The following is a 27,045-nucleotide window of genomic DNA, read 5'->3' as shown; positions in this document are numbered from 1 at the left end:
CCCTGCTGCTGTACCTGTAGACTGACAGTGTAGAATGGCCAGAGGTTGAGGAGCACATGAGGGTAGACTTGTAAGAACTCTTCATTCATGAGGGAAGTATGTTCATAAGAAAATTTCTTATTAAACAACATATTCAGTGTTTCATTATCCATGAATATTTTGCTAATGAAGATTTTTAGATTAAACTTTTTATTTTGAGACAATTGTAGATTCAATGCAGTTGTAAGAAATAATATAGGGAGATCCCGTGTTATACCCTTTATGCAATTTCCCCCAACGAGGAACATCTTGCAAAATGATCATACAATATTACACCCAGGATATTGGCACTGGGACAATCTGTTGATCTTATTCAGATTTCCCCAGTTTTACTTATACTCATTTGTGTGTGTATTTAGTTCTATGCAATTTTATCAAATACGTAGGTTTGTGTACCCAAATATAGTTAACATTAAAAACATCACCTTCATTTTCTAATTTTCAAAAATAATAATTTGGTTTCCTGTTATCTTCCTAGGGTGACTGGTTATTTTTCTTTCATATCATTATTAAATTATATTGGTGAGTTTGTAACACCAATTTAAGCATATTTTATGTGTTTAAATCCATTGCAGTTATTATCTTTTTGGTAATCAAATTTTTCTATTTTTAGCCTGTGGGATTTTCTTCACCTTGTCTCTGGAATCTTTTTGACACAGTGCTAGTAGTCTCTAATACCTTCCTTGCTATCTGATATAACAAGATGTTCTGAACTCAATTCATACATTTTATTCTTTGCACCTGGGATCAATCATTTCTCTAAGAATCTTGGTTTCTTTTAGTGGGGGAAATGGTATTTCAAGAACACAAATCAGGTGACAGAGAGGGCTCATCGTTCTAGCCTAGCTAGACATTGTTTCTATGTCTTTTCAAACAGAATTGGGAAATTTAGGACTACATAGTTCTCAAGAGGTCTCTCCTTTTTTTCTAAGTCCAATAATTTTATTAGGCTATGTTTTAATGTTCATTCTGGGGCAATATTCTTAGGTATGCTGTTTCTTTCTAATATGTCACTTCAAAAAAATTTTTTAACACCAGGAAAAGTTTCTTGAATTATAGTTTTGATTATTTGTTCTATTCCCTTGGTTTGGATTTCTCTATTGTGGCTCCTACTCTATGCCAGTTAGATCTTTATCTAATGTCTGCATTTGCTGCTTTCCCATAAATCCTTTACATTTGATGTTTTCTTTTTTAACCTTCTGTTTATGTTTATTTTATTTACCTGTTGTGCTTATTTCTTTTCTGTTACTCCTAGTTCAGTCTTAATTTTTGATATTATTTTGTCTAATATCTAGTAATTTCCTAAATTCTATTGCTTAATTTATGATTTTTTCTAACTTTGAGTTTTATCATTTTATACCTTGTATCATTTTCTTTTTTTATTTCAAAATATTGAGAGGGTAAAAACGTTTTGTTACACGAATACACTGTATAATGCTGAAGTCAGGGCTTTCAGTGTGCCTGCCACCAGGACAGTGTTCATTGTACCCAATAGGTAAGTTTTTATCCCTCATCCTCCTCCCGCCCTCCCCCCTTGTAAGTTTCTAATGTTCATTATGTCTTTTTGGGCCATGTGCGCCCATTGTTTAGCTCCCACTGATTAGTGAGTGCATGTGATCTTGGTTTTTCCATTCCGGAGGTACGCCACTTAGGATAATGGTCTTCACTTCCACCCTAGTTGCTGTGAATGACATTATTTCATTGTCTTATGGCTGAGTAGTACTCCATAGTATACATATATCATGTTTTCTTTATCTACTCATGTATTGGTGGACACTTAGGTTGATTCTATATCTTTGCAATTGTGAATTGTATCTTGATAAACATTTGAGTGCAGTTGTCTTTTTGATAAAATTATTTCTGCACCTTTGGGTGAAGACCCAGTAATAGGATTGCTGGATCAAATTGTAGGTCCTTTGAGCTCTTTGAGGAACTTCCATACTGTTTTCTATGGAGGTTGTACTAATTTGCAGTCCCACCAGCAGTGTATAAGTGTACCTTTTTCTCTGCATCCATGCCACCATCTGTGGTTTTTTGACTTTTTAATAATGACCATTCTGACAGGGGTAAGGCGTTATCTCATTGTGGTTTTAATTTGCATTTCTCTGATGATTAGTGATATTAAACATATTTTCATATGTCTGTTGGTCATTTGTCTATCTTCTTTTGAAAAAATTCAGTTCATGTCTTTTTTTTTTTTGAGATAGGGTCTCACTCTGTTGCCTGGGCTAAGTACATTGGCATCATCATAGCTCACTGTAACCTCAAACTTCTGGGCTCTAGCGATCCTCCTGCCTCAGTTTCCCATGTAGCTGGGACAACAGGTGCTTGCTGCCATGCCTGGTTAATTTTTCTATTTTTTTGTAGAGATGGGGTATTGCTCTTGCTTAGGCTGGTCTTGAACTCCTGATCTCAAACTATCCTCCTCCCTTGGTCTCCCAGAGTGCTAGGATTACAGGCATGAGCCACCACACTTGGCCTGTTCATGTCTTTTGCCCACTTTTTTGTAGGGGTTGTTTTTTTCTTGCTGTTTAGTTTGAGTTCTTTGTAGATTCTGAAAATTAGTCCTTTGTTAGATGTATAGTTTGCAAATATTTTCTCCCATTCTGTTAGTTGCTGGTTTACTCTGTTAATTATTTCCTTCACGGTGTAGAAGCCTTTTAATTCGATTAAGTTCCATTTATTTATTTTTGTTGCTACTATATTTGCCTTTGGGGTCTTAGTCATAAAATCTTTGCATAGGCATATGTCTAGAAGAGTTTTTACTATGTTTTATTCTAGAATTTTTACAGTTTCATAACTTACATTTAAGTCTTTAATCCATGTTGAATTAATTTTTGTATATGGTGAGAGATGTGGGTCCTGTTTATTCTTCTGCATGTGGCTATCCAATTTTCCCACCACTATTGAATGAATTGGCTTCTTTTCCCCAGTGTATATTATTGTCTTCTTTTTCAAACATCAGTTGGCTGTATGTAGATTGTTTGATATCTGGGATCTCTATTCTGTTCCATTTGTTTATGTCTCCACTTTTATACTAGTACTATGTTTTCGTTACTATAGCCTTGTAGTATAATTTGAAGTGAGGTAATGTGATACCTCTAGATTTGTTCTTTTTATTTAATATTGCTTTGGCTATATGGGCGCTTTCTGGTGACAAATTAAGCTTAGGATTATTTTTTCTAGATCTGTGAAGTAAGACATTGGTATTTTGATGGGAATTACATTGAATCTGTAAATCACTTTGAGCAGAATGGATGTTTTAACGATGTTGATTCCACCAATGTATAAGTATGGGATGGTTTTCCATTTGTTTGTGTCCTCTATGATTTCTTTCATCAGTGTTTTATAATTCTCTTTGTAGAGATATTTTACCTTCCTGGTTAAATATATTCTTAAGTATTTTATTTACTTTGTAGCTATTGCAATGGTATTGAGTCCTTGCTTTGACTCTCAGCTTGACAGTTATTAGTATGTAGAAATGCTACTGATTTGTGTACATTGATTTTGTAACTTGAGAATTTGCTGAATTTATTTATCAGTTTTAGGAGCTTTTGGTAGAGTATTTAGGGTTTTCTGGGTACAGGATAATATTGTTGGCAAACAGGGATAGTTTGATCTTCTCTTTTCTGATTAGGATACCCATTCTTTATTTCTCTTGCCTGATTGCTCTGGTTAGGACTCCCAGTACTGTGTTGAATTGAAGTGGTGATAGTGGGTACTCTTGTCTTGTCCCTCTGGAAACAAGACAAGAGTCTTGTTCTTAGAGGGAATACTTTCAACTTCTCTCCATTCAATATGATGTTGGCTATGGGTTTGTTGTATCTGGCTTCTATAATTTTGACGTGCATTTCTTCTATGTGTAGTTTGTTGAGGTTTTCAGCATGAAATGTTGCTTCATTTTATCAAATACTTTTTCTGCATCTTTTGAAATGATCATATGGTCTTTGTTTTTGCTCTTGTTTATGTGGTGAATCACGTTTATTGACTTGCATATATCGAACCATCTTTGTATCCCTAGGATGAAACCCACTTGATCATGGTGGATTATCTTTTTGATATGCTGCTGCATTCTGTTAGCTAGAATTTTGTATCTATGTTCATAAGGGATTCTGGTCTGTAGTTTTATTTATTTATTTTTTGTTGTGTCCTTTTTTGGCTTTCATGTCAAGGTTATATGGGCTTTATAGAATGAGCGAGGATACCTCCTTCTCAATGTTATGGAATAATTTCTGTAAGACAGGTGGCAGTTCTTCTTTGTAGGTCTGGTAGACTTTGGCTCTGAATCCATCTGGTCTGGGGATTTTTTTTAATTGGGAGCTTCTTTTTATTACTGTCTCAGTCTCGCTGCTAGTTATTGGTATGTTCAGAATTTCTATTTCTTCCTGATTCAGGCTTGGGAGGTTATGTGTTTCCTGGATTTTATCCACTTTCTCTAGGTTTTCTAATTTTTGTAGTATTCATGGGTGATATTTTGTGTTTCTGTGATATCAATTAGAATGTCTCCTTTTTAATTTCTGATTTAGGTTATTTGAGTTTTTTCTCTTCTATTTCTGGTTAATCTGGCTAGTGGTCTGTCAATTTTGTTTATCTTTTCAAAGAACCAACTTTTTCTCTCATTGGTCCGTAGTATTGCTTTATGTTTTCCATTTCATTTAGTTCTGCTCTGAGCTTTTTAATTTATTTTCTTCTGCTGGATTTCGGTTTGGTTTGTTCTTTTTTTTCTAGTTCTTTGAGATGTGATAATTGATAATTTGTGTTGATAATTTATGTCTTTTTGATGTAAGACTTTAAGGCTATGAATTTTTCCATTAGCGGTGTCTTTGCTGTATCCCATAGATTTTGAATGCTGTGTCCCCTGTGCCGTTCAGTTTGAAGCATCTTTTGATTTCCACATTAATTTCATCATTGAACCAAGGATTATTCACCAACAGGTTTTTCAATTTCTATGACTTTGTGTGGATTTGACACTTTCTCTTGGAATTGATTTCTAGTTTTCTTCCACTGTGGTTCTGAGAAGATACATGGTATGATATCTATTTTTTGAATTTGCTGAGACTTGCTTTGTGGCTTAGGATATGATCAATCTTGGAAAATATCCCATGTGCTGATGAGAAGAATGTGTAGTCTGTAATTTTCATGTAGAGTATTCTGTAAATGTCCGTTTATTATAGAGTTCCATTTAAGTCCAGTGTTTCTTTGTTGATTTTCTTCTTCGATGATCTGTTCAGGTTTTTTTCAGTGGGGTGTTGAAGTCCCCAGTGAGTATAATGCTACTATTTATTTCTTTGCTTAGATATAGTAGAATTTGCTTTATGAATCTGGGAGCTCCTGTGTTAGGTACATATATATTTTGGATTGTTATGTCTTCTTGCTGAATTGCCCCTTTTATCATTATGCAATGATCATCTTTGTCTTTTTTTTTTTTTTTACCATTGTTGATTTAAAGTCAATTTTATCTGATATGACAATGGCTATACCAGGTCACTTTTGGTTTTCATTTACTTCAAATATTTTTTCATCCCTTTACCTTGAGTCTATGCATGTCCTTATGAGTTAGATGGGTTTCTTGGAGACAGCATGTAGTTAGGCAATGATTTTTCATTTATTCAGCCAGCTATGTCTTTTGATTGGAGTATTAAGACCATTCACATTCAGTGTTAGTATTGATATGTGGGGTATTGTTTTGTTTGTTGTGTTCAGTGATACCTTGTTTTGTTTTCCTTCTTGTGCTATTGTTTTATAAGAGCTGTGAGGTTTGATTTTCAGGGATTTTACACTGGCAGGCATCTATTGTGTTGTTCCATGTATAGTGCACTATTGAGCATTTCCTGTATGGCAGGTCTAGTAGTGACAAATTCCCTTAGTGTTTGCTTGTCTGGAAACATCATTATTTTTCCATAATTTAAGAAACTTAGTTTTGCAGGATACACAATTCTTGGATGGCTGTTGTTTTGTTTAAGGAGATTAAAAACGGGGCCCCAATTCCTTATGGCTTGTAAGATCTTTCCTGAGAAGTCTGCTGTTAGCATGATGGGCTTTCTTTTGTAGGTTAGTTGTTGCTTTAGTTTTGCATCTTGTAGAATTTTCTCCTTCATTTTGACTTTGGCCAGATTGATCACTACATGTCTTGGAGATGTCCTGTTTGCTATGACTCTTCGTGGTGTTTGATGACCATCTAGTATCTGTATCTCTGAATCTCTGATGTTACCAGGGAAGTGTTCCTCAAGAATTTCCTTGAATAGGTTTTCCATGATTTTTGCCTTTTCTTCTTCTCCCTTAGGGATATCTTTGATTTGTATATTGGCTTGCCCTTACACAGTCCCATATTTCCCTGAGCGATTGTTCATTCTTCTTTATTCTTTTTTCTGCCATCTTTGTCTAACTGGGTTAGTTCAAAAGCCTTGCCTTCAAGCCCTGAAATTCTTTCTTCTGCTTATCTAGCCTGTTGTTGAAGGTTTGTACTATATTTTGAAGTTCCCTAAGTGACTCTTTCATTTAAATTCTGTTATATCCTTTTTCTGTTGTCTGTCTCTTTAGTGACTTATTCATTTTTTTATTCATGTCCTGAAATATTTTTTTAGCTTCTTTTTGTTGCCTTTTAACTTTCTATTCATTCCCATTCATCTTATTATATATTTGCTATCCATATTCTGAATTCCATTTCTGACATTTCAACTATTTCCTTATGCTTGTGGTGCATTGCTGTAGATCTATTGTAATCTTTTGGGGGTGTCAAACTAGCTTGTTTTTTCACGTTGTCAGAGTTCTTTTGCTGTTTCTTTTCCTCTGAAACCCTTTCTCTCAGTTCAGGGCAGACAGGTTTGCAGTGAACCTGTTCTCCTTTTGCTGAGACTATCCTTCTGATCTTGGTGAGTGTATCTCCGTCCTTCACTCTGAGTGTCTCCTGTTGCTTCTCTGATGATTTACAATGTTTTCTCCAAGAGAGTCCATCCACAGCTGGGCATCCACTTGCAACTTTCGATCCTCTCCTTCAGAGTGGCATGTGCAGGCTGCTTCTAGTCGACCATCTTGGCCTAACCTCCCTTGTATCATCTTCCAAATGAGTTTTAGCTTACTTTGAAATAATGTTATAGTATTTGTTTGTGGGCATGTCTTTATGGCTTGCTCTACATTTTCTGTGAAAATTATTCTTTTTTCTTGTAATAATTGTATGTGAACTTTTACCTTGATTCTTTTGTTCATTTTTATATCAAATTAGTTTTTTTTTTTTTACTTTACACCATAGAAATCTCTCTTTGTTGTTCCTGTGAAGTGTTCAAAAATATGATGCTGCCTGAGTTCTGTCTTACTTTTATTTGTATTGGTTCTTTCTTTTGTCTTTATTGTTCCTGTTCTGCTTAGTTTGGATTTTATTTCTACCAATTTATTCTTCTAGGAAGTTTTGGTTAGTTAATTTTGAAAGTTCATAGTGCCCAAACTGCTGTAGCCCCTTCAGATCTTACCATGATCCCATTTAAATTCTTTCACTATTAGAATATGCAAAACTCCTTCCAGTTTTAGGTACTATTCTCAAATTAGCCTGTTGAAATTTACATGAAATACCTGTTAGTCATTTTGGGTTTTCTAGGTTTATCAGATATCCTGTTGTACCTTTCTGTTTCTTCCTGCATAGATGCTGATACTATGCAGAGTTTTAGTTCTTGGTGATTCGTGACCATCTGCTTCTACTTGTATTTGGGGAAAAAAATAACATGTTACCAATTTTTCATAGATTATTCATGGATTGGGCTTTGCTGGTATTTTAATGGAGGTATCCAGGCAGACTAAAGATCCATGACACCATATTCTTAAAATCCTCTAAACTATTGCACTAGTTTTATTTTTATTTATATGAAGAAGAAGAGGAGGAGAAGGAGGAGGAGTAGAAGAAGAATATAGTTATTTGAGGAATAAGTAGGATATATTTGTTAAATGTATCTGTGAGAAGAATATATTCTTTAAATATGTTGAAGAAGACATATTCAGTAAGAACATTTATAAAGAATATATTTTTATGCTACAAATATTCTTGAACATCAAGTATTAAGAATATTAGTACTTAGCATTTACTGAGTGCTTACCATTTATGTATTCCAGGCATATTTTCTTGTGAATATATTTCTCTTTTGTTTGTCTTAGCCTTTTCCTTTCTCCACCCTTTTAGCTTTTGGCAATCCACAAAAGGCCAGTCAAATAAAAGTGAATAGTTACAATTTCTGCTTTTTGGTCATGAGGGATAAGTGATATTGGACTTGTCATCACACCATAGACAAGGAAAAAACTGGAAAAAATATATAAAACAATTTTTTTAAACATTGGACAAGAGGTGTTATTAAATTATGATCTAAGAAGAGAAACAAAGTAAGCCTTGTATTCACCTTGACTCACTATGTAGAGACACTATTGTTTCATGGCCCAAGGGCAGGGAATACAAAAAAGCACAGCATTTGCTGAGTTAACAAGGTGCAGATCAGAGTTTTGGGAGGCTGAAGTACCTGGAACACACGGAATAGCATGTGGAAGCAACAAAATAAAAGTGCTTCAGAAATCTGCATAGGAGTTTCATTGTATATTTATCTCCGTACTAAGCTGTGCATGTCTAAGATAAAAATCCATGAAGCTGGGTGAAGAGCAGCTACCTGCAACCTTTATTCTGAACAATAATTATCAGAGCTTTACAACCAGTCAGTAGAGAGCTGTCCTTGAACACCTGTGGCATTAGTAGAGAGCCCAGAAGGTTCATGTCTTAGTATTAGGGCTAACCTAGTTCTAGAATAAAAGCTATAGTTGATATTTCTGAACAAAGCATAAAATTAAGCTTTGAAAACATCAAGGTGATCTACAGGTAGCTTAACTGACTGCCACAACAAATTTCAAAGCTTCTTAAAGAAATAAAAAGCAATTTGGTAGGTTAACAATGTCCATCATCTTATGAAAAATTACTAGGCATTCAGATAAGCAGGAAAATATGTCCAAAAACTGGAAAAAACAACCAGATATAACAAATCTGATAAAATTGAGAGAGTATAGTTTTAAAACAGTTATTATAAATTTCCACAAGAATTTAAAAGAAAAATGTAAACATAATGGAAAGAAAAATGGAGATATAAAAAAGAATGAAATAGTACTTCTAAGGATGAAAAATTCAATATATGAAATAAAAATGTATTGAATGGACTTAATAACAGTCAGTGATAGAGCAACAGAAACTATTAAAACAAAAGCACATAGAGAAAAAATGAACAGATTCAATAATCAATGAAACAATATCAAATGGTCTGACAAATGTGTAATTAGAGTCCTAGAAGGAAGGGAGGAGACAGAAAAATTATTTGAAGAAATAATGGCTAAAACATTTTAAATGTGATAGGTGAAGATACAGATCATATAAGAAGTACAAAATGTTGATAATTGTTGGGGCTGGGTGTTGGTACATGAGACTAGTACACTATTCTCTGTACTTGTATATGTTTGTGTTAAGGTGGAAAGCCTAGTAGGTGCTCATGGCATGGGTGGAGAAATGTTTCTGACGCAGAGATTAAGATATATAACAGTAAAAAAGTTTGTTTTTTTCCTTTACAAGGACAGAGGGAATGAGAGAGAGAGAGAGAGAGACAGAGAGAGAGAGAGAGAGAGAGAGAGAGAGAGGGGAAGGCAGGGGGAGGGGGGGGAAGAGAGCAGGGCAAGATGTGGCATCCCCAAGATAGAGAAGGGAGATTTCAGCAGCGAGGCCAAGTGGCTCACTGATTTTAGGTGGATGAAGAGAAGAAAACAAAATAGTGGTGGCTGTCAGCTGATAACAAAAGTGGCAGCACATAGATAACACTGCAAGAATATCAAAGTCCAAGAGTTGGCTTCTTGCCTTTCCTTGGAGAAGGGATTATCGTCCCCCAGACTGTAGTTCGTTCTCCTGCTGTTTACTCAGGAACTCTGTAAAAGATTCTCAAAAAACAATTTTGAAAGAGAGAGATTTACATCCCTTTTCTGTCCATTCAGCTCTTTTAAGAAGTTGCACAAAACAGAACTCTTGCACGGTCCCTGTTAGTGAGAGAACTCATAGGACTGATCTTTAACTTACTGGGGAAATTGTAGGATTAGGTATTTTCCTCTTATTTTTGCAAGGCTGCCCCTTTCAGGTTGAAATTTTTCATTCTAAAAAGTTTAAGAAAAAGAATTTTAAAAATAGATAATGGATCCAAAGGTAAAAGCAAAAACTCTAAAACTTCTAGAATAAAAACCAGAAAATTTTCATGTCTTTGGGGTAGGCTAAGAGATTTTAGATTAGGCAGAAGAAAATATGATAAAAACAAAAATGTTATTCTTTGAAATAGACCATTAAGGAAATGAAAAGGCAAGACAGATTGGAAGAAAATATTCCATGTATATATCAAAGAACTTGCATTCAGAATATATAAAGAGCTCTCTTACAACTCACTAATGAAAAAAACAAATGACCCAATTAAAATTGAGCCTCAAACTTGGATAGTTACTTCATAAAAGAAGATATACAAATGATCAAGAAACACATGAAAAAATGCTCATTATTATTAAATATCAGGTCAATGCAAAATAAAAATAGACTGGCATAACATTATATATCCACTATAACTGTTAAAATTAAAAAATAGTCTGACAAAATCAAGTTTTATTGAGGATGTAGAGCAACTGGACCCCTCATACATTGCTGTTGGAAATGTAAACTTGAATAAACATCTTCGTAAAGTGGTGCTATGATTTGAGCGTCCCTGCCAAAACTCACGTTGAAGCCTTAATTACTGGTGCGGCAATGTAGGGAGGTGGAACCCTTAAGAGGGGAGGCCTAATGGAAGGTGTTTTGGTTATGGGGGCTCCACCCTTGTGGACAGCTTTGTGTCTTTCTCATGGTAGTGTGTTCTCCCACTCTCAAGACTGAATTAGTTCTCATAAGAATGTGTCCTCACCAAAAGCTGAGGGCATGCTGGCACCATGCTTTTGGACTTTTCAGGCTCCAGAATTATTTGCCAAATAAAGCTCTTCTATATTACCCAGCTTTAGGTATTCTGTTATGACAAAAACTGGACTAAGATAGGTGACTGGTTTAGCAGTTTCTTTAAAGTTAAACTTGCCTATGACCCAGCAATTCTACTGTTAAGTATTTATCCAGGAGAAATGAAAATATATGTTCACAAAAAGTTCTGTACACAAATCCTTGTATCTGCTTTATTCATAAAAGGCCAAATCAGAAACAGTCCAAATGCCTATCATCAAGTGATCAGATAAACAAATTTGTGGGTATATTCATACAACAAATTACTACTTATAAATAAAAAGGAATGGTGACTGGGCACAGTGGCCCATGCCTGTAATTCTAGCACTCTGACTGGCCAAGGTAGAAAGATCACTTGAGGCCAGGAGTTCGAGACCACTCTGAGCAAAAGAATGAGAAACTGTCTCTACTAAAAATAGAATAATTAGCCAGGCATGGTGGTGCGTACCTATAGTCCCAGCTATTCAGGAGGCTGAGGCAGGAGGATCACTTGAGCCCAGGAGTTTGAGGTTGCAGTGAGCTAGATTGCACCACTGCACTCTAGTTGGGGCAACAGAGTCAAACTCTGTCCCCCCAAAATAAAAAATAAATAAAAAAGGAATGTATTACTGATTCTCACAATAATATGGATGAATTTCAAAAGGAATGTACTGTGCAAAAGATGCCAGGCACAAAAGAGTAAATACTGTAGAATTTCATTTATATGAAATTTTACATCAGGCAAAACTAATCAATACAGATAAATAGCAAGTCAGTGGTTGCCTGGGCTCTGGGATAGAAAGGTGATTGAATGCAAAAGTACATAAGGGGACTTTTCCTGGTAGTGGACATTGTTTAGGTACAATACATGCATTTTTGTATTGTATTTAATAATTTATTGTAGTTAAATCAATAAATTAGATTTAAAATGGAAAAAATAAAAATGGCCAACAAACAAACAAACAAAAAATGCTGAATGTCCAGCATCACTAGTAACCAAAGAAATGTGATTAAAATATTAACTTGACATTTTCAAAACCAAATTAGGTTGAGAAGTTTTTGAATAATAATATCCATTGTTAGCTGGGTTGTGGGGAAAAAGGCACTCTTATATATTACATATGGAGTATATATTCGTAAACCTGTATGTATAGCTCAGCAGCAAGTAAGGAAAGCTTTAATAAAGAGCAGATTCTTAGATACAAAATTGCACCTTCAGGAATTTATCCTAGGAAAATAATAAGTTATATTTGCAAAAAATGTACATTCTCAGCATTATTAAAGTGAAAAATTGTACATAAAAATTGTTAAACAATGAAGAATTGATAGATTTAATTATGGGTCTCCTGTCAAAAGAATACGCACACCCAGTAAGAATGATGTTTAATTTTATTTATTTATATGAAAGATTTTAATATTTTTTAATTGAAAAAACTTTAAATATTACATACAACATGATCTACTTTTATCATAAAAAACAATACTGTGAAAATTAAATGCATGCATAAAATATATGGAATAATATATACTTGAATGTTAACTGATTATGTGTTGTAGAAATATGAGTAATTTTAATTTTGTGCTTAATGTTTACTTATATTTTCTAATTTTATGAAATAAACACATACTACTTACGAAAAAAAGTTAAACTAAATTTAGCAGATTGACCATTTTACAAATTGAGTACTCAGTGATTTGGCTTTCAGCAGATTGGCCTGTTGGTAAATTAGCTCTCAGCAGACGATTTTTAGGCAACTGCCATGTATCATTTAAAAGGTAAAATCAACATAATTTGGATATTTATGGAGGGGATTGAGAAACTAGGAAAATGGTGCCGTATTTTGAGACAGAGTAACATTGAAGAGGAGAAATTTTAGACGGAAGATAATAAAATAAGTTTTCAATATGCTAAGTTTTAAGTGTCTGTGAGACATGCAAGTGTTGGCAATTTGTTGGTATTTCAGATTAAAAAACCTATGCTGGAATTATAGATTTGACTTTCAACAGGCCAAATCATTCAAGGCATGGGAGTAGAACTCTCTCAGGGAAAGTTAAGTAGGAAGAGAGGAAGAAGGTTGATGATCGGTGGGCTATCAACATTTATGGGCAGGTGAAGGAAAGCCTTGAAGGAGAATGAGACTGGAAAGAAGTAGCCAGAAGTTGGGAGGAAAACCAGGAAGTTCATGTGTCTTGACAGTGAATGGATATGAATAGTTCAAGGAGTCAACAGCATCAAGTAAAATATTAATATTACCAAAAAGTATTTATTGGAGTTAACAACATCTGATTTGATTGATTCAAAATCACCACATAGGGTAAACCGGCTTTAATCACTGCTGTTCTATAGGAGGGGAAGTACTAGATAAAGAGAACTTAATGTCTCTTGTTCAAGGCAATACAAGCTAGAGCCAACTTGTTAGACTTGCCTCCTTCCACAATAACATAGTGCTTCTTGATTTAAACTAGAATAAACCAGAATGAAGTTCCTGAGAGAAGGCTTTGTGAAATTCTGGAATACCTTGCAGAGAAAGTTTGTTGCTTTCTTTCTCAGTAAAGGTCTTTGTAAACTGGAAACAGTCCCTTCAACTCTTGTTCTCGGCTTATCTAAGGCTTTTGCTTTTTAAAAAATTTTCTTGTCCATGGAGATGTTTCTATTATGCTTAGAATCATCTTCCTTTCTCCTTACCTGTCAAGTCACATACCTTGTACTTGAAGACCATTTTAGTTTTTTCTTGCTTAATCCCGCCTTTATTTTGATCTGTCACACAATCTTGGTTTATTTTTTACTTTTGGGACATTTTATATTTTATAGTATTGTACAGGTGGGTTTTTCTTTATGAAATAGCACATATGTTCCTGCAATGTAATGCTTAAAATAAGAATTTTATTGTGAAGGTCTTTGTGGAGCTACTTGTACCAAAGATGAGCCCTGGGATGGTCCATAATCCATTTCTTTCCATTATCTTAGTGGTAAGTTTCTGTGTAATTATATAAATACCTTGACTTTGGAAGTCTCACCCAGAAGGCATATATTATCTGGCATCAATATCAATAAAACACCAATATTAGCACATCAAGGCCTCAAATCAATTTTGTAAAAATCGTTGTATTTCTATTTTTTGAGAGGAGGAGCTAAAGAGGTTCACCAAATGACTATAGGAACCCCTGGTGCATTACTTCAGAAAATAAAGGACCATCCCTGAAGTTATAGATTTGCAATATATGGATTTTTATTGAAGGATATTCATATAAAAGTCAGTGTGTTCAATAAGATTTTAAGGAACACCTATAATGTGTTCATCACTGTATTAGATGCTGGATGTGTTAATGTATACAAAAGTTATAGAATATAGATTTTTCCTGGAAGGTGCTTTTTGTCCAGTTGAGGTTTGTACAATATAGTCTTGAAATAATCAATTAATAGTAGAAATCTCTTTTAGACTAACCACATAAAGAGAGTTATGTAAGCATGAGTGAACAAGAATGCAAGAGAGTGATCTAATTCAAAGTTAATTTTCAGTTCTTCCTTTTGACTGCTCACCCTTGAAATGCTCTCCTTTGTCATTTGTAAAACTTCATTTACATAATTTATTAACTCCGTAATTATTTGCTAAGTTGAATATTTACTAAGGTTCATCTAATCCTCATAAATACCTTTAGGTTCAGTATTATTATCGCTGTTTTTCAGATGGAGGCACTGAGTCTAGACAGTGTTAAGCAACGTTCCCAAATTCACACAGCTAATGAGCAGTAGCGTTAGGGTTTAATTCCAGGGTTGTGTGACTCCAAAGCCTGTTTTTAGATGCTGCACATCCTTTCAAACACTTCTGTTGGTCAACTTCCTTTTACCGTTTTTTGGACATTTTGGGGAAAACTTTCAGTCCTTAAATCTCAATTATTCCCTCTTTAAACATACTTGTTTGGAGCAATTCACTATTCCTCTGCTTTTTGTGATCACCTCTGTGCTTATATTCTCCAATTTGCATCTCTATGTTTTTTCTTCCAAGCTCTGATCTTTTATTGTCAAGTTCTTTCTGATCTTTGCTTTTGAAGGTTCCGCCAGCACTCTATGGTCTTGTCTAAAATTCAGTTCATATCTGGAGGCTTTGTTGGAATTTTTAAAATAAAAAAAAAAAAATAAATAAAATTCAGTTCATTACTCTGCTCACTCTTTGATTCTTCATTTATATCATCTTACTCCTGATTCCTCGGGCTTGAAATCTTAGTCAAATTTGATTTGTGCCTCTTTCCATCATTCTCTTCCATACCATTGAGACATCAAATTATATTAATTATTCCATTACCACATCTCCTATACTGTTCATTTCTTTTCTGTATTTACTACTGTGGAAAGTCTTCTGGCTGGTCTCCCAGCCTGCTGTTCTCTCTGTTTCAGCCTATTCTGACACTACTAGCTATATAAAACACTATTGTTATTAAGAGAGATAATTTTGAATGCTAATATTACTTAAACTACTTCATTTTATGTCTTCTAAGTGCTGTAATCAGCACCACTTATTCATCAGAACAATCCTTTGAGGTAAGGTAATTATCTTCATTTTAAGATTAGGGTCTTGAAGTTCAGAGAGAGTTTAAACAACTTACTAAGGTCACACATCTAGTAAGAGGTATAGCCAGGATTTGTATTGAGGTTAGTCTGAGTTCCAGAGTTCATATTCTGAATACTTAGGGAAGACCATAATCATTCACCAGTATATATCTGAGACAGAAAGAAGGAGCTACTAATAATTTTGCCAAAACCACAAGCATTAACTGGGACTGTTCTAGGCAAATTGACTATCACCTTATTGGTACTACGATGTAGTTCCTTTCCAATGCTTATGCCCACTTAAAAAATGGGGGCAGTTGAGGAGATATCTGTTTTTGTAGAAGACAAGAGGATCTCCGCTTTGAAGTTAGCATTTGAATTGACCACAAGACAGCCTCTTGGAAATATCTAGTAAAGTGACTGTATACCAGTTTATGGGCCGAACAGAAATATGAGAACTAAAAAGTTATACATTTGGGAGCCCTCCTTATAGAGGAAGATGTTGAACAGATGAGTGAACCAAGCCCCTAAAGAAGAAAAAGAAGTGCATAGGGCCCTGGAAAAGGTGAAATATGAGAAGAGAGGAAGAGAGGAAGAACCAATAGTATGGGAGTTGTCTCTATTAGATGAAAAGCTCCTCTAGCTAATGAACCATGTCTTTTTATCCCTAAGTCTAGAATTTTAAAATGCTAAATAATGTACAAATTAAAAATTAATTGAACATTAAATAGAATTCTGTCTCATCTGACTCCTGTTTAATGACCTTAATTTTATTTACTTCCTCAGGAGTGAGGCCATTTCAAATGAAGACCTATCAGCTAGCATCTTTTTTCTCTCCAGCTAGGCTCTATGTATCTTCTTGTTGGAATTAATGCATGTTTTGTGTTTTTCTGGTGTGTAGCAATGAACAGCTCACTTGAGGTCATATGAGTGCTATTTGATGATTTGCCAAAACTCTGAGACACATTTGTAAAGACACTGTATACCTATTTCAGTATCAGATGTACATTTACATTAGATGTAATAATATGTATGATGTATAAACATACATTATATGTTAGATACGTGCTATATATTAATAGCACTAACTAAAACAATGAAGCCATTCATTAAGCAGAGATTCAGGTTTTGGAAAGGGGAAGGTTCTGTACTAAAATGAACATGGTCAAAAATACTTCTTTCTGTATTATTTCCTGCTTGTGCTGGAGCAAGTCGTCAGTGAATTTGACTTTGGAGATGCCATGGTTGAAATGCATTTGAAATAAAGTTTTCATAGCAGTAGTCTCTGAAATGACATCAACTCAGACGAACTTTTCCTGGTGTTGCATCATCCAGACAAGAAACCTCTTAGGCTCCTAATGAAAAGTCAACTTTTAATGAACCCCTGAAGTTTCTCTGCCTTTAGATCCCTAAGAGAGTTTATGATAGTTAATTGTTTTTCTTCACTTGTAACTGAATGTGTAGTGGGATTAAGATCAGGCTTTGGGATTCATTAGAGTTACTACTGTAGGACACTGCAGAATTCTGAGTGTAAAGCTACAGATGAGGTACAGTTATCACGGAGCATTGGCTGAAAATGTCTCCCAGAGGTGGATTAGCAAGTAGACGCTGATGCGTGTGCACACATAAACACACAATGATTGGTGCTGGGATTGTAGTTGAACTTGAGAAGAAGCTGGGTTTCTGCCTTTGTAGTGTGATTCCATAAACTTCTCAAGAGAAACCCTTATCAAAAACAGAGCTTACCTACTTGCTCACTGATGTTTGTTTCTTCAAATAGAGATTTCTTTTCCCCTTGGCTAAAGGTTTCATAATTGGCCTTGTAAAAGGATTTGAAGTGTAGGTGGCTACTTACCAGTTCACTTCCTCCTTATACAAAGGAGTTTATCAGATTCCTCCCTGAGAGCTGATTTGAAAATCAAGGGAATTTAGAGCAGCTGGTGCTGGTTGTGTAAAGAACAGAAAAATGCATGCAGGCAGTGATGTGACCTGTGATTTTGTAAAAAGTTCAAAAAGTTCTTTTGCTTCTCTAACTTGTCACATCCAGTATTCATTTGAGCTAGTGCTTAGGGAGAGCTATAGTCTGAAGTATAGAACAATAATGCATTGTGATACCCAAAGCAACATTCACCTGGTGGTCATTAGAGTAAATGTTTTTACCAGTACAACAATGATCATAGTCTTTCAAGATGTTACTTCAATGTCACCCTATTAAAGAGTCATAACCTACCATTCTATTTAAACATATAACTCAGAACTCCTGCCCTTCCTATTCTCTTTCCTTGCTTTGTTTTTTATTGCTCTTGTTATCATCAAGTATATCACACAAATTATATACTTATTTTATTATCTGTTTTCCTTCTACTGGAATAAGAGCTCAGTGAGGGCAGAGGACTTTGTTTTGGCTAATGTTTTATCTGCTGCCCCTAGAACAGTGTCTGACACATTTTCTCAGTATTTGTTGAATGATTTTAATGGATGTCACTTTGTTATACAATGACTCTTAGAGGTTACCCACTGGCTAACAAATTACCTTTAAGCTTAGCATTCTAGGTTTTTCTTAGTGTATTCCTGGTGTACTTTTCTAGACTAATCCACCTTTTTTTTTTGAGACAGAGTCTCACTCCATTGCCTGAGCCAGAGTGCTGTGGCGTCAGCCTAGCTCACAGCAACCTCAAACTCCTGAACTCAAGCGATTCTTCTGCCTCAGCCTCCCGAGTAGCTGGGACTCTATAGGCATGTGCCACCATGCCCGGCTAATTTTTTCTCTATATATTTTTAGTTGGCCAATTAATTTCTTTCTATTTTTAGTAGAGACGGGGTCTCGCTCTTGCTCAGGCTGGTTTTGAACTCCTGACCTTGAGTGATCCGCTGGCCTCAGCCTCCCAGAGTGCTAGGATTACAGGCGTGAGCCACCGCACCTGGCCCCTAATCCATCTTTTTAAGATTCACCCAGGTTACTGCATGTATCAACAGTCTGTTCTTTTTCATTGCTGAGTGTTATTCCATTGTATGAAGATACCATGGCTTATTTATTCTGTTGATATTTATTTGGGTCATTTCTAGTTTTTGGCTGTTAGAAACAAAATTGCTATGAATGTTTGTGAGACTTTGTGGATATGACATTAATTTTTTGGACTAGAAGTGAAATTACTGGATCACAAGGTGTTTCTTTTATTTTATTAGAGATACTGCCAGTTTTATAAGTAGTTGTACCATTTTAAATTTCTACTATCAATGTAAGAGAGTTTTATTTGCCCCATATTCTTGCCAATATTTGGTACTGTCAGTCTTTTTAATTTTAGCTATTGTGATGGGTATAAAGTGATAGCTCATTATGGTTTTAGTATGCCTTTCTTTAATAAATGGCAACTTTTCATTTGCTTGTTGGCCATTTGGGCATCTTCTGGATTATCTGTTCAAATCTTTGTCCCATAAAACTTTTTTAGCCTTTTAATAATTTATACGTATGTGCTATTTATATGTTATAGATGAGTATTTTGACAGATACATGTATTGTGAATATTTTCTTCCTTCTGTGGTTTGCCTTTATAGTTTCTCAATGGTATATTTTGAAGAACAGGAGTTTTAAATTTTGATCAAATTGAATTTATTTTTTTTTTCCTTTTATGGTTAACATTTTTTTATGTTTAAGAAATCCTTCCTTCCCTAAGGTCTTCCCTAAGGTCTTAAAGATGCTCTTCTGTTTTTTTCTAGATGCTTTATAGGCTTAGGTTTTACATTTAAGTCTCTGATCCATCATGAATTAATTGTGTATGGTATAAGATAGTATAAAATAGGGGTCAAAGACCATTTTTGTTTATATATAGATATCTAGTTGTTTCAGAACCATTCATTGAAGAGATGTTTTTTCCCTCACTGAATTGCTTTAGCATCTTTGTAAAAAAAATTCAATTGATCCTACATGTGTATCTATTTCTGAACATTGTACTCTGTTCTATTAATCTGTTTGCCTGTACTTACTTTGCTACTATCTTGTTTTAATTTCGGAAACTTTATATAATTCTTGGAGTTAAGTAGTATAATTTCTGCAACTTTCTTTTTCTTTTTCAAGGTTATTTGGGTAATCTAGTTCCTTTGCCTTTCCATGTAACTTTTAGAATCATCTTGTCACTTTAAGCCAACATGTCTGCTGATATTTTAACTGATATTAAATTGAATCCATAAATTAATATAACATAGTTTTCCAATCCATGAACATGATATATCTTTCCATTGATATATATTTTCTAAATATTGTTCAGTCATATTTTATTGTTTTCAGTATAGAGGTCATACACAAATTTTGTTAAATACATTCCTAGGTATTTTTTTATTGCTATGTAAATGATATCTTAAAATTTCATTTTGCAATTATTTTTTGTTAGTATGTAGAAACGCAGTTAATTTTTATATATTAGTCTTATATTCATTTCTTTATTATATTTACTTTTTTAAATTTCAGGATATTATGGGGGTACAAACATTTTGGTTACATGTTATGACTTTGCCTTACCCAAGTCAGGATTAGAGGCATGCCCTTCCCCCATACAATGCTCACCATGTCCATTAGTTGTGAGTTTACCCTCCCCCACCTCCCCAAGCCCCAATGAATATTACTTCCATGTGAGCACCATAGTGTTGTTCAGTTAGTGCCAATTTGATGGTGAGTACATGTGGTACCTATTCTTCCATTCTTGTGATACCTCACTTCAGAGGATGGGCTCAACCTCTATCCAGGAAAATATAAGAGGTGCTAGATCACCACTGTTTTTTTTGTAATTGACTAGTATTCCATTGTATACATATGCCATATTTTATTAATCCACTCATGGATTGACGGGTACTTGGTTTGTTTCTGCATCCTTGCAATAGTGAATTGTGCTGCCATAAATATTCAAGTGCACATGTCTTTATTATAGAATGTCTTTTTTTCCTTTGGGTAGATGCCTAGTAGTGGGATTGCTGGATCAAATTGTATTTCTATTTTTAGCTCTTTGAGGTATCTCCAAATTCTTTTCCACAGAGGTTATGCTAATTTGTAGTCCCACCAGCAGTGTAAAAGTGTTCCTATCACTTCACATTCTTGCCAGCATGTTGTTTTAGTCTATCTTCTTTTGAAAATTTTCTGTTCATGTCCTTTGCCCACTTTTTAATGGGGCTGTTTGATTTTTTTCTTGTTAATTTTCTTAAATTCTATATAGATTCTTGTTATCACCCCTTTATCGGATGTGTAGCATGTGAATATTTACTCCCATTCTATAGGTTGTCTACTCGCTCTAATGATAGTTTCCTTGGCTGTTCAGAAGCTGTTTAATTTGATCAGGTCTGACTTATTTATTTATTTATTTATTTATTTTCAAGACAGAGTCTCACTGTGTTGCCCAGGCTAGAGTGCCATGGGCGTCAGCCTAACTCACAGCAACCTCAAACTCCTGGCTCAAGCAATCGTTCTGCCTCAGCCTCCTGAGTAGCTGGGACTACAGGCATGTGCCACCATGCCCAGCTAATTTTTTCTATATATTTTTAGTTGTCCAGATAATTTCTAGTTTTAGTAGAGATGAGGTTTCACTCTTGCTCAGGCTGGTCTCAAACTCCTGAGCTCAAAGGATCCAGCCTCATTGGCCTCCCAGAGTGCTAGGATTACAGGTGTGAGCTACCACACCTGGCCTCACTTATTTGTTTTTGTTGCTGTTGTGATTGTTTGGGGGGTCTTCTTCATAAATTCTTTGCCTAGGCTGATGTCTGTAAGAGTTTTCCCAACATTTTCTTCTAGAATTTTTAAGGTTTCACATCTTAGGTTTAAGTCTGTTATCCATCGCGAGTTGATTTTTGTGAGTGGTGAGAAGAGTGGATCCAGTTTCAATCTGCATTTGGTTATCCAGTTTTCCCAGCACTATTTATTGAATAGAGATTCTTTTCCCCATTGTATATTTTTTGTCTGCTTTGTCAAAGATTAGATGACAATATGAGGATGATTTTATATATGGGTTCTCAGTCCTGTTCCAAAGGTCTATATCTCTGTTCTTGTGTCAATACCATGGTATTTTGGTTACTATAGCCTTCCATATGATGTTTTATTGTGCTATCATCATTTTGCTTCTACATATATTATATATCTACCATAACTTGTTTGTCTATTGCTTTAAATAGTCAAAGAAATTTGAATTTAAGGAAATTTAAAAAATAGCTTTTCGTATCTACCCACATACTTACCATTTCTAGTGTTCTTCCTTTCTTCCTGAATATCTGAGCTTTCATCTGGAACCATTACCCCTCCCATTCTCATTTTTTTTTTGTCATGTAGGCTTGTTAGTGACAAATTCTTTTATCTTTTGTTTGTATGAAAATTCCTTCCTTTATTTTTTGAAGGATATTTTTGCCAGATATAGAATACTAGCTTAGCAATTTATTTCTTTCAGTATTTTAAAGGTCATTTAATTGTCTTATAACTTCCAGTTTTTTAATAATGTCAGTTCTTATTTTAGTTCCTTTGAAAGCAATGTGTCTTTTATCTCTAGTTGCCTTTAAGCTTCTTTTCTTTATTATTGATTTGCAGCACTTTCACTATGATATGCCTAGGTATGGTATATTTTGTATTTATCTTGCTTATGGTTTCCTGAACTTTTTTCTGTGGATTTATATATTTTATCAAATTTGGAAAATTTTCATCTATCATCATTTAAAATATTTTTTCTGCCCAATTCTCACTTGGTTCACATTTTGGAGCTCTGATTATATATATGTTGGATTATTTAGTGTTGTCCTGAAGGTTTTAGGTACTATGTTCTTTTTTAAATTATAGTTTTCCTGTTATATTTTAGTATGGATAATTTCTATTGATCTATCTTTGCTTGTCCTGATCCTTTCTTTGACTATGTGCAGTTAATGCTATTAAGCCATTCTGATGAATTTTTTATTTCTAATATTTTTTGGTTTTGAAATTTTCATTAGGTTATCTTTATTATCTTTATTATTACTATACATTAGCCAATTCTGTTTTTATGTAAATTAAAAAATCATTATAGTAGTTATTTTAAACTCTTTCTGTTAATTTCAACATCTAGATCAGGTGTGGATCTGCTTCTATTGAATATATTTTTCCTTCTTGATTATGGGTCATAGTTTCTTGCTTCTTTATATATCTAGTAATTTTTGATTTTAATGATGCTAGATGTTATAGAAATGTCTTAGAGGCAGTGGCTTATATTATCCTTTCCTACAGAGTGTTAAATTTTGTTTTGGGATGCAATTCATTTACTAGAAGATCACTCTGATCCTGTAAAGACATGGATTTCGCCTTAGTTGTAACTCAGTTTTGCCTTTAGCCTAAGGGTATAGTCCTTACTGTTAGCATATAGCTTTTTTAGCCTAAGGGTATAGTCCTTACTGTTAGCATATAGCTTTTCAGGGGTCTTATCGTAATGCCTGGTTTGTTGACCAAAATTTCTCTACTACCACTTGGTCAGAAGTCTGACATCATCCTAGCGTTGTGCATCCTCTGTGATCTCTGTTCAGTTCTTGGTACCCCACAAGCTGTTGTCTCCTAAACCTGTAGAATCTTGCCCTGCATATATAAAATGTAGGATTCAGTCAAAAACTTAAGGAGGTCCTTTGTGCAGCTGCCCGAGGGTCCTTTTCTGTGTCTTCTTCCTTTACATACCTTGCCCCACAAATTCTAGCTGTCTTAGTATCCTTAAACTCTAAGCTTTCTTTATTTTTATTTATTTATTTATTTATTTATTTATTTATTTTTTTTTTTTTGAGACAGAGTCTCGCTTTGTTGTCCAGGCTAGAGTGAGTGCCGTGGCGTCAGCCTAGCTCACAGCAACCTCAAACTCCTGGGCTCGAGCGATCCTTCTGCCTCAGCCTCCCTGGTAGCTGGGACTACAGGCATGTGCCACCATGCCCGGCTAATTTTTTATATATATATCAGTTGGCCAATTGATTTCTTTCTATTTATAGTAGAGACGGGGTCTCGCTCTTGCTCAGGCTGGTTTTGAACTCCTGACCTTGAGCAATCCGCCCGCCTCAGCCTCCCAAGAGCTAGGATTACAGGCGTGAGCCACAGCGCCCGGCTAAGCTTTCTTTATTCCACCAGTAAAGGCTGCCGCCATTTGTTGGGACTCCACTTTAGTATCCTTGGTTTTGAAAATGCCCATAGAGAAAGTTGGGGTGAATGTAATAGTTACCTCATTTTCTTTCTTTTTCTCAAGAATTTTAACCCTGTCCTGTCTGCTTTCCAAAGATTGCAAATAAGCTTTATATATTTTTTCCAGTCTTAGGGTTTTTTGTAGTCAGAGGGTAAGTACATACAATACCAACTACTCCATGGCACTTGAAATCAAAAGTCTGATCACTTATATTTTCATTACTTGTGCTTTGCATTCCAGCCAACTTGAAGGTCATATGGGTTTATGGATGAGGAGAGATTGCAAATGTGGGAGACTTAAACTCGATATATGATCTTGGGCAAGTGGCTCTGCTTCTTTGGAACTCCTTAGTAGACTTTGTAAGGTGAAAGTAAATATTAGTTCTGTGCATTTGTAAGTTCCTGGCATTGGAAATACTTGGGAAGATCTAAAAAACACAGCTGCCATATCCAGATCTATAGAGATTCTAATTCAGAAGGTCTGGGTGGAGCCCAGAATTTCTTTTTAATAAATAGTCTAGTGTTAGAAAACACTGGACGAGGTAATCTCTCATCTTTTCAGGTCTAAAAGTCTATGAGTTTGTGGGTTTGATGTTAAAAAAAATAAGTAAATATCTGAGAGATCGCAACATGAGATAGACAGTTTTTGTCAAGGCAGAGGTTGGAGGTAGGGCGTAGAAGGAAAAAAAACAACAAAACAAAAGCAAACCAAAGAGGAAGAACATGTTTGGATGTGTTCCTGCACTGGGAATCTCATCTACTAGGATTCAGTTTGAGAGCACTGAACAGCTAGGAAGACGGTTGGGAGAAGTGCTCAAAGAAAAGTGGGTGGAAGACAGGGACAGTCAAAGGGACTTTTGACTAGTTAGTAATTTAGAGAAAGGCCGTTCTTGACAGAGGTTGAGGGCAGTTACCTGATAGGGATCTTTTGTTAGTAGGTTATTAAATGTGAAATGTCCAATTTCTAGTCAAAAGTTTAGTTTATTATATCTCAAACAAGAAGCAGTACTATTAATTAAAGTATGCACCTAAACTATCAACATCGTTTTGCCATCTTAAATGTAGCTTGTTTATGCCAGCAGTGGAGAAGCAAGTAGTGATGAAATTGCAAAAGGCATTTCCCACAGCTTGTTGAGAATTGAATATTTTTCCTTGCAAGAAGTGGTCCAAAGCCTAGAAGAAGTCAGTTGGTGTAAGTTCTGGTGAATACAGTAGATGACAGAGTTTCCAAGTCCAGCCTCTGTAGTTTCAGCAGTATTGTTTGTGCAACATGTGGTTGAGCACTATCTTGCAAGAGGATTGGCCTGTCTCTATTGACCAATCTCGGCAGCTTTATGCAAGCAGCCTTATCATTTCATCCAATTGGTGGCAGTAGACTTCCGCTGTAATCGATTGACCATATTTCATGAATATTGTTGGAATAGTAATGTCAATCTTTGCTGCTAATTCACTTGTAGGTTAAGTTGGATTTGCTTCCATTACAGCTTTCAGCTCATCATTATCCACCTTGGTCTCGGGTCAGCCACATGGCTCATTTTCAAGATTAAAATCACCAGAACGAAACTTCTCCAACCATTGATGTACTGTGTGTTCATTAGCCACATCCTTCCCAAACAATTCATTGATATTTCGAGCTGTCTGTGCAGCACTAGTTTCACAACGGAGCTCATATTTTAAAATAACATGAATTTTTGACTTATCCATGATTTTCACAAAAATTGCTGTTAAAAAAATTTGAAAGATAAATCACAAGCCAAACTATGTGCTTGAAAGAATGAGGATGTACCTTCACAATAAAAATAGAACTGATAAGAACAGATACTACACTTGCATCAGACAGGTGGGAAGGGGGAGGGGATTGATATATTCACACCTAATAGGTGTGGTTTACACCATCTGGGGGATGGACACACTTGAAGCTCTGACTTGGGTGGGGCAAAGGCAATATATGTAACCTAAACATTTATACTCCTGTGATATGCTGAAATAAAAAATAAATACAAACGAAAACAAGCAAAACAATAAAAATAAAACAAGAAGTGTTAAAGTGAAATGTCAGAGATATTGACTGTCAAACTTAGCACTTAAGGAAATTGGGCATTTCTTACTTAATAACCTATACCATCAAATTTACACTCCATGAGAAGACAATGGAGAGGAGTCAGAGAAGTGTCCTTTTCTTAACTGAGCTGGGAATAGTGCAGTTAATTCCTGGAATGAATTGGAATATGAATTATTGGATGTACTATTCTAAATTATAATAGCCCTTTGGGTTAGCTTTTGATGGCTCTGACTGCATCTTTTTAAAAAATTAATTGAATATTTATTTGTTTTTTTTTTCCAAGAGACTGTCAGATCTAAGAAGGAAGGACCCTGCTTTATATTTCAGTAGCTCTCATGAGAAGGTAATTTAGCCTAGTGGTTTAGACAGACCACTAGGCATGACTGTGGGCTCTGAAACATATTGTCTCTGTGATCAGAGGTGGTGTCTCTGTTACATATGAAATGGATATCATTATTATGAGAAATAAATAATATTCAGGTGCAGGATATATTTGTGTATTTGTACTTTGGATCTTGGCAGCTAGGAGTCAGTATAAGGACACTGTGTTAGGTACATTATTGGATATTAAAGAAATGTAATGATGATCACTTTTTCCCCACAATGATTGTCTCTTAATAGTACTGGGTACATGTTAGTTGAAAGAAAGAATTCTCTCTAAGAGCCAAATCAAGCAATTCCAAGGTATAAACAAGATAAGGTAATCTGATTACCTCAGGGAAGGTTATCTCTGAGGAAATGGTCTTGAGGGAGTCACTGAGATCAGTCATCTAGAATAAAATTCTTTAGTCTCCTGTTATCCACTTGTTAGGAAAAGGCACTGACTTCTTCCTGGAAGTTGGAGGGAACTTTGGGCAAATGAACAATTAGAAATAATATTCTTCAGTGCAGAAAGAGTTATGAGGTAAATCAGAGGTTCTGATCCTTTAATCTGGACTGGGAGGAGAGAGTGGGCTCTGAGCTCAAAGCTGTCATCTTCTATTCACTAGGGTCGTTTTCCTCCCCAGAATGATTATGGACAAGACGCAGTAGAGCGTAGCATTATGGCTCTAAAATGAAGGAAGGTGAGTGCCTGCCTGACACTGGTCAGTCATGTAACATGGTCGTCACAAGTGCAAACTATGAGAGTCCGATAGCCAAAATCCACCTTCCAGCTGCAACTTAGTAGTGTGGAGACTTTTGGCTAGTTATGTAATTCTAGTTGTTTCATCTGTAAAATGGGGATAATAATATTG

General features: G+C 35.2%; 1 protein-coding gene across 1 annotated transcript in view; it reads right to left on the bottom strand.

Annotated features, from left to right (window-relative positions):
• The window catches only part of SPA17 (sperm autoantigenic protein 17), a 306,364-nt gene that overhangs the window by 117,289 nt on the left and 162,030 nt on the right, over nucleotides 1–27,045 (bottom strand). The window lies entirely within an intron of this gene.

The sequence above is a fragment of the Microcebus murinus genome, chromosome 4, assembly GCF_040939455.1.
Source record: "Microcebus murinus isolate Inina chromosome 4, M.murinus_Inina_mat1.0, whole genome shotgun sequence".
NCBI classification, from domain to species: domain Eukaryota; kingdom Metazoa; phylum Chordata; class Mammalia; order Primates; family Cheirogaleidae; genus Microcebus; species Microcebus murinus.
The sequence above is the reverse complement of the archived record's forward strand: the minus strand, read 5'-3'. Positions and strand labels throughout refer to the sequence as shown.